General features: G+C 36.4%; 1 long non-coding RNA gene across 1 annotated transcript; it reads left to right on the top strand.

Moving 5' to 3' along the window:
- Positions 1-4226: 4226 nt before the first annotated feature.
- Positions 4227-6628, top strand: LOC122629366. The gene is made up of 2 exons (XR_006327248.1): positions 4227-4527; positions 5843-6628. It is a non-coding gene; the product is annotated as an uncharacterized LOC122629366 (long non-coding RNA).
- Positions 6629-6901: the final 273 nt, after the last annotated feature.

Here is a 6901-nt window from a genome sequence, read left to right as displayed (position 1 = left end):
GAGAAAGAGAGAGAGAGAGAGAGAGAGAGAGAGAGAGAGAGAGAGAAATAGAGAAAGGGATATATCTAATAATCGTAAGAGATTTATAAATAAAAAGAATAATAATTTAGATTAAAATATTTCGTTATCTTCGAAAAGTTCGAGATCGTTATTAAAAAGTAATACGCAGTAGATACGTTTTCATCATTTCCCTTCTTTATTTATTTATTTTCTTTCCGCAACTCAAGGTGAGCCTATTCCAATATGTTTATTTACGTTTTAATCATTCACATAAGAAGAGGAAGGAGGAGAAGAAGAAGAAGAAGAAGAAGAAGAAGAAGAAGCAGCAGCAATATGTCGCATATAAATCTGTATAGGTTCGATAAAATATTAAAAATAAAAAAAAATAAAAAATAAAAAATAATAATTTCATCGATGTAAACAAAACGTGTTATTTCCAGTTTCGAAAGGGAGTCTCTCTCTCTCTCGCTCGAACTAAGCTTGTATCTATATGTATAAAAGGGAAAAGGTTAAAATAAAATAGGTAGCTCATACACACGCGCGCGCGCACACACGCGCACGCACATACACGTACACACACACACACACACGTACACATACACACACACACACATATCTAAAGTGATGTTCAAAGAAGATTATGAAGGCTCGAACGAAAATTTATGCGCCACTTGCCGTGAAGAGAGTTCTCTCGGGGATATTATCAGTTTTAATTATTTCTAGCGGAATGAGTAAGGATGTTTTCTATTTTTTTTCTTTTTTGCAACAAACCGTTGCGTCGCACGCGCATAAAGTTTTGTAGTTACGTGTTTAGCAAGCTAAAAGGGTAACTTAACTGCAAGGAACACGATAGGGCACAGCAATTGCCTTCGTTCGGCTTTGCTTGTTTGTCTACCAGCAACCAACCTACCTGCCTACCTGCCTACCTACCTACCTACCTACCTACCTACCTACCTACCTACCTACCTACCTACCTACCTACCTACCTACCTACCTACCTACCTACCTACTTACCTACCCATCTACCTGCTTGACTACCTACCTACCTACCTACCTATCTATACCATCCCTTTACCTGTTATTACCTGTTATTTTTCTATACTGTCGCTTGCCTGTTGCCAGTCTCTGTGTTATGGTCCTCCTTCTTGTTTTTTTTCTTGTTCTTCTTTTTTTCTTCTTTTTTCGTTGCCAACCTATGTAGCTTCGTTCTCTATTCTTGTCGCAGGGAGACCGTTTGTTAATTCATGCGAAACTCATCGCGACTCTCATTCGCTTCGCTCACTAAATTACTAAGCGAATTATTAACGCTTATGATAAAAGAGACTCGCGAGCTTGTTCGATTAGTGCTTAGTCGACCTTATCTAAGTTTTCTCTCTCTCTCTCTCTCTCTCTCTCTGTGTCTCTTTCTCTCTTTCTCCCTGTTCCTCAACCCCCCTCTTCTCAACCATCTCCACGCTTGGTAATCATCGGTCTCGCGGTTGAAGTGTCTAAGCTTTACACCCTATTTCTCGATCCTTTTCTCCCTCCTTCTCTCTGTCTATCTATCTCTCTATCTATCTTTATCTCTGTCTCTGTCTCTATCTCTGTCTCTTTTTCCTCTCTCTCTTTCTTTCTCTTTCACTCTCTCTCTCTCTCTCTCTCTCTCTCTCTCACACACACACACACACTCTGTACATAGAACACAAGCAGAGAGATGCTATTTTCTCCTTTTCGCGATTCCTTAGAGTTAACGAGATTTTACATAGGTATAAGCCCGACGCCTTTGAGCCTTTTATGTTTTTAACGCGATACAAAAAGAGCTTTCCCATGGAAATGTTGTAAAATTGACGTGGCTTAACACTAACAGCATCGTATCGTTGGTATCGTTCGACATAGGCGATATTTTCTCATAGGCAAAGAATTTTTCGATTCGGAGCCTCTTTCCTTTTTTTTCTTTTTTTTTACTTTTTTCTCTCTTGTTTATATATATATATATATATATATATATATATATATTCGAAGGTTTTGAAAAGAAGATAGAGATGGTGAGAGAAACGGAGAGAGGTCGCAACGAAGCTTTTGAGAAACGAAAGATATATATCATTGAATTTGGATCCGTCGCGATCGAATTACTTATTAATTATTAAACGAACGAACAAGGCATGCTTGCGGAGGAAGGAAGGGGAAGTGAAGGAAGAAAAAAAAGTATAAAAAAATAATAGCACGAGCGAACGTAGACATTGTGAACGCGTGCGAGTAAGTTGGCTCCTATTAATTTCAAAGTTTTCTTTCGATGGTCGTCGTCGTAATTAGCACACGTTGAACGTAACTTGCACGTAGCGTAATTTAATAGATCCTACGAAGCTTTTCATAAAATGTATATATTATATTATATATGTATATATGTATGCATGGATGCATGCATGCATGCATGCATACATGCATATATGTATGTATGTATGGATGTATGTCGAAGTCTCGCGAAAGCTTCTATACAGTATTTCATCACACGAACTTCGGCCTTTTTGCTCAAATAGAAACTTCAGTTATGGGAGAACACAATATATGTATGTAGGTATATATCTACATGCATTATGTATTTTATAAGGGAAAATATGAAAATTCATTCGAAGGGGAAAGGATTATTCTTTCGATTTATCAATAATCGAGAAGCAAATTTAACTACCGATTATTTTATCTATTAAGCTTTCTCTCTCTCTCTCTCTCTCTCTCTTTTTTTTTTTCGTTCCAATTATTTTTATTTTTTTTTTGTTTTTGTTTTTTTTTACTACGAAATTAAAGTTTCACGTAGGACAGACAAATATTCAGGAGAATTTAATTGGTTAATAATATTCGATAGATAGATAGATAGATAGATAGATAGATAGATAGATAGATGAAATGTTCGACGTTTAATTATCGACAATAAAAAAGAAAAAAAGAAAAGAAAAAGCGAAAGAAAAGAAAGAAAAGTAGTTGGACTCATTGATATTCAATAATGAATGTAACAATAGTATAATTATAATAAGCTTCTGGAAGAAAATTTTCGAATTTTAAAGAGCTAAAACTTATCGTTCGGTCAATCGAATCTTCTGAATTTCTTTGTAACTCACGTAATATTCTAATTTACGTAAATTCCATTGTATTCCGACTCGAGTCGGTCCTTTTAAATTCCATCATTCAATCCTTCTTAACCTTTTAGTTCAACGTCGTTCTTATTGGTAGTGCGAATAGATTGAAAAAAAGAAACCAAACGAAGCAAAAAATGAAAATAAAAAAAGAGTAAAGATGATTCCACTTAGCGAAAGAATTCTTAAGGACCGTCTACGTTCGCAATATCTCAGAATGAAATAACTTCGAATACAAAAAGAAAGAGAGAGAGAGAGAGAGAGAGAGAGAGAGAAAATATAGTTCTCTCGTAACTGAGCCCTCTCTTTTGAATGGGTATCTTTGTTTAATCGAACTCTAGTAGGAATAAATTTTTTTTCGTTTTACGATCGATCGATCGATCGGATCGATCGAATATTTGAGAGAGAAGAAGAAAAGGAAAAAAGAAGAAAGAAGAAAGAAAGCGACGAGTACTATCGATAAAGAAGGATAGAGAAGAAAAAGGAGAAGGAGATTGTAGTGCCTCGTACTACTACTATTATATGACTTTGGAATCTAGTCTGACACTAACATACAGCTATACTACTTATCTTAACACATTGAAAACCTATTGCAAAGGAAAAGCGACTCCGAGCGTAAATTTGTTCGTGCTTGTTTCTTTTTCTCTCTCTTGCATTCTCTCCCTCTCTCTGGCTCTTTTTTTTTTCTTTTTCTTTCAAAGCTTAGGTAGACATATAGACAGACAAATATCGTTAGTACCGAGTAGATTTTTGTCTTTGTAAATTGACGCGATACCACTTTGATGATCTCGTCGTAAACTTTTAGAGGTGATCAAAATCGACGAAAGACGGGCTAGTGGTATGCTTTTGTTCAGGGAAGGGGTGAGTGACCCAAGTACGAGTTTCGTCTGAAACTTGGAAAGGGATGGGAGAGATGGGGACAGCGAGAGAGAGAGAGAGAGAGAGAGAGAGAGAGAGAGAGAGAGAGAGAGAGAGAGAGATGAGAACGAGAGAAAGTGAGTGAGAAGTAGAAAAAAGAAAAAGATGAATGCGAAAGGAGAAGAGAAAGTTGGAGGAGTGGAAACTCGAAGACATAGGTGAGAAAGAGAAAGAGAGAGAAAGAGAGAGAAAGAGAGAGAGAGAAAGAGGGAGAGAGCAAGAGACAGAAAAAGAGAAAAAGAGAAAGACTAAGAGTAGTGGTAAAGCGGTGGTTGTGGAGGGGCTAGGAGTAGAGAAGCAAGGCACAAGGGTGTTAACTGTCCTTTGAGTCTCGTCGACGGAACACTTCATCCGTGCGATGTCTCACTCGGTTCATGGGCTCTACTCGTCTATGGTCCAACTACTGTGGCGCTTCGTGCGCTTCGATGCTTTGTAAAAAGCCATTTTCACACCTCTCCTGTCACCCAAAATGGCGGACGCGCATCGGACTTCTAAAGACCGTGTAAGCATCGTGTAACGATATACCTGATTACCCATAGTGATCATTGAACCGAGTTTGTCCCGGTGCATGCTTCGATAAATTGTTAAGAACGCATATCGCTCGACCAATCGCCTGTATCTGTACATACACATATGCATATATATACATATATACATACATATATATATATATATATAGACACTTATACACAGGAAGACACATATATACACGTATAAAGATGACGATCTTGTCCACTCTTCCGTGCTCCGGAAAATCGCCGTGTATTATTAGCCTCTCGGATATGTGTTGCCTCATCGGAATTCTCTCTTTTTATTGATAACGCTATACGCGCTTGACCCCTTATTACCCGTTTTCCAAGTCCCTGGTCGTTCACACGCGATGCAAACCTAGCGTAACGATATCGATTACACCGATAAAGCGCAATTTAACCCTCGGATAATTCGTAGACAATAATGGCCAATGGAAACGCAAAGTAGGTGACCTTATACGTATAGTACGTGGCTTATCCTTATTTTCCATATCTCCTCCATCGTCTCTTTTTCTCTTCTTCTTTCTCTTTTTATTTTTCTTTTTTTTTTGTTTCCTTTTTTTTTTTTTTTACTTTTTACCTGACCGACTTTACAACTGCTTTATTTATACGCGTTAACGTCTTCATCGTTATCCAATCTAATTGTATCGATTGCATATCATGTATTATGCAAATGATATCTATCTTCGAATTTATATATGTATATATATATGTGTATAGTATGTTAGATATATCATGTTATGAAATTTCTATCCAATGCTTATTCTCGTAGCTACCTGTTGCATAGCCAATAGATTGATATTATCCCGCAAAGTTTGTTCCTTCAAGATAATAGATATGTTTATCAATGCGAGTAATAAATTAGTTATTCCCCATTGTCCCGAACGTTTGGCCGTTTCAAAGACGACGTGATCAAAAGTCTCTATGTAGTCTCGTCTAAGATGATATGTGTGTGTACGTACGTATAGGTCAAAGTTGAAAAGTAATAAAATAGTAGTTAGTTTATACGTATTATAACACGTTTCCATCCATCTTCGAAATCTCAACATCGATGTCAACTCGTATAACCATTATTCTCGTTATCTTCGTTTTATATTTTTGATATTGCCGAGATGAAAGATATACAATACAAATAACACATAGATAAAAAGGTTCGTGGTACCGAGCTAGAAGGTATTGTCGCTTTTGTTGAAAGATTTATAAATATATCTCTGTGTTGGTATCACAGAGACAACGATAATATAAGGAACGAGTTGTAAGTATCTAAGAACTACGTCTCCTTTTCAGAATTTTTCGAAGAAAATTACGGACGATATTAAAATCGTCAGTGATTCTTCCTTACTTGAGAGGAAAAACCTACTTTCAACGAATTTAATATTCTCGATTATCTACCTATATATTCATGTTCTTAGGTAAGTATATGAAACATCAACGGAAAATTACATTTTCATTTCCATGGGACGTCGTGAATATATGAAGGAATTATCGACGGTGTAATAATTGGGAAACTGTAATGAGAGATTAAGCCACGGCACCATCGTAATGATGATGCTAATAGAATGTTATTAATGTAACGAACGGACCGATCGATTTCTCGAATGTGAATATATTAGAAAATAATAATATCTTGACGTTTGACCTCAGGTGTTTTATGATTAACTGTATTATTCAAGGATTAACAAGAATAATTTTTATTATTTGCTATATGAAACTTTGTAGAATGATCAACTTCTTTGAATAAAAACAAATACTTTTTCTTTCTCTTTCTCTTTCTCTGTCACTTTTTCTCTTTATATTTTTCTTCAGTGAACTACCAATTCAAGAAACTTTTCTGAATCTCGTTTAGTTTACACATTTACCTCCTGTGCACCGCAATGTTACCATCAGAATGTTAGGACAATGGTGGAAAGGGAAAGATCGTACATGTGACGTCCGAAAATGTGATGAGACTTTCAAAATGCTTTTACCTTCTCTCGGATATATCTTGGAGCGAGAGAGAGAGAGAGAGAGAGAGAGAGAGAGAGAGAGAGAGAGAGAGAGAGAGAGAGAGAGAGAGAGAGAGAGAGAGAGAGAGTAAGATTCCTGGATGCATAACATAAACGTCCAACGATATCACGTGCACGTGCATAAAATGCGATACGCCATCTCGATTTGATGACTAAAGCAAAGAGAATCTCGTATGTGTTCTGCCTTACTTTCCCACTTTTTTTTTTCTAATAAAACCCGAGAAGAAGTATAATTTCGTCGATAAACGTAAGTAACTCGTTTATTCGATTCGATTCTAAATTTCTATTCTATAATTTAATTAGAAATTAAGCTAAATTAGGAATTATTTGTAGAATGATT

The sequence above is a fragment of the Vespula pensylvanica genome, chromosome 5 (assembly GCF_014466175.1).
Source record: "Vespula pensylvanica isolate Volc-1 chromosome 5, ASM1446617v1, whole genome shotgun sequence".
In the NCBI taxonomy this organism is placed as follows: Eukaryota; Metazoa; Arthropoda; class Insecta; order Hymenoptera; family Vespidae; genus Vespula; species Vespula pensylvanica.
The sequence above is the reverse complement of the archived record's forward strand: the minus strand, read 5'-3'. Positions and strand labels throughout refer to the sequence as shown.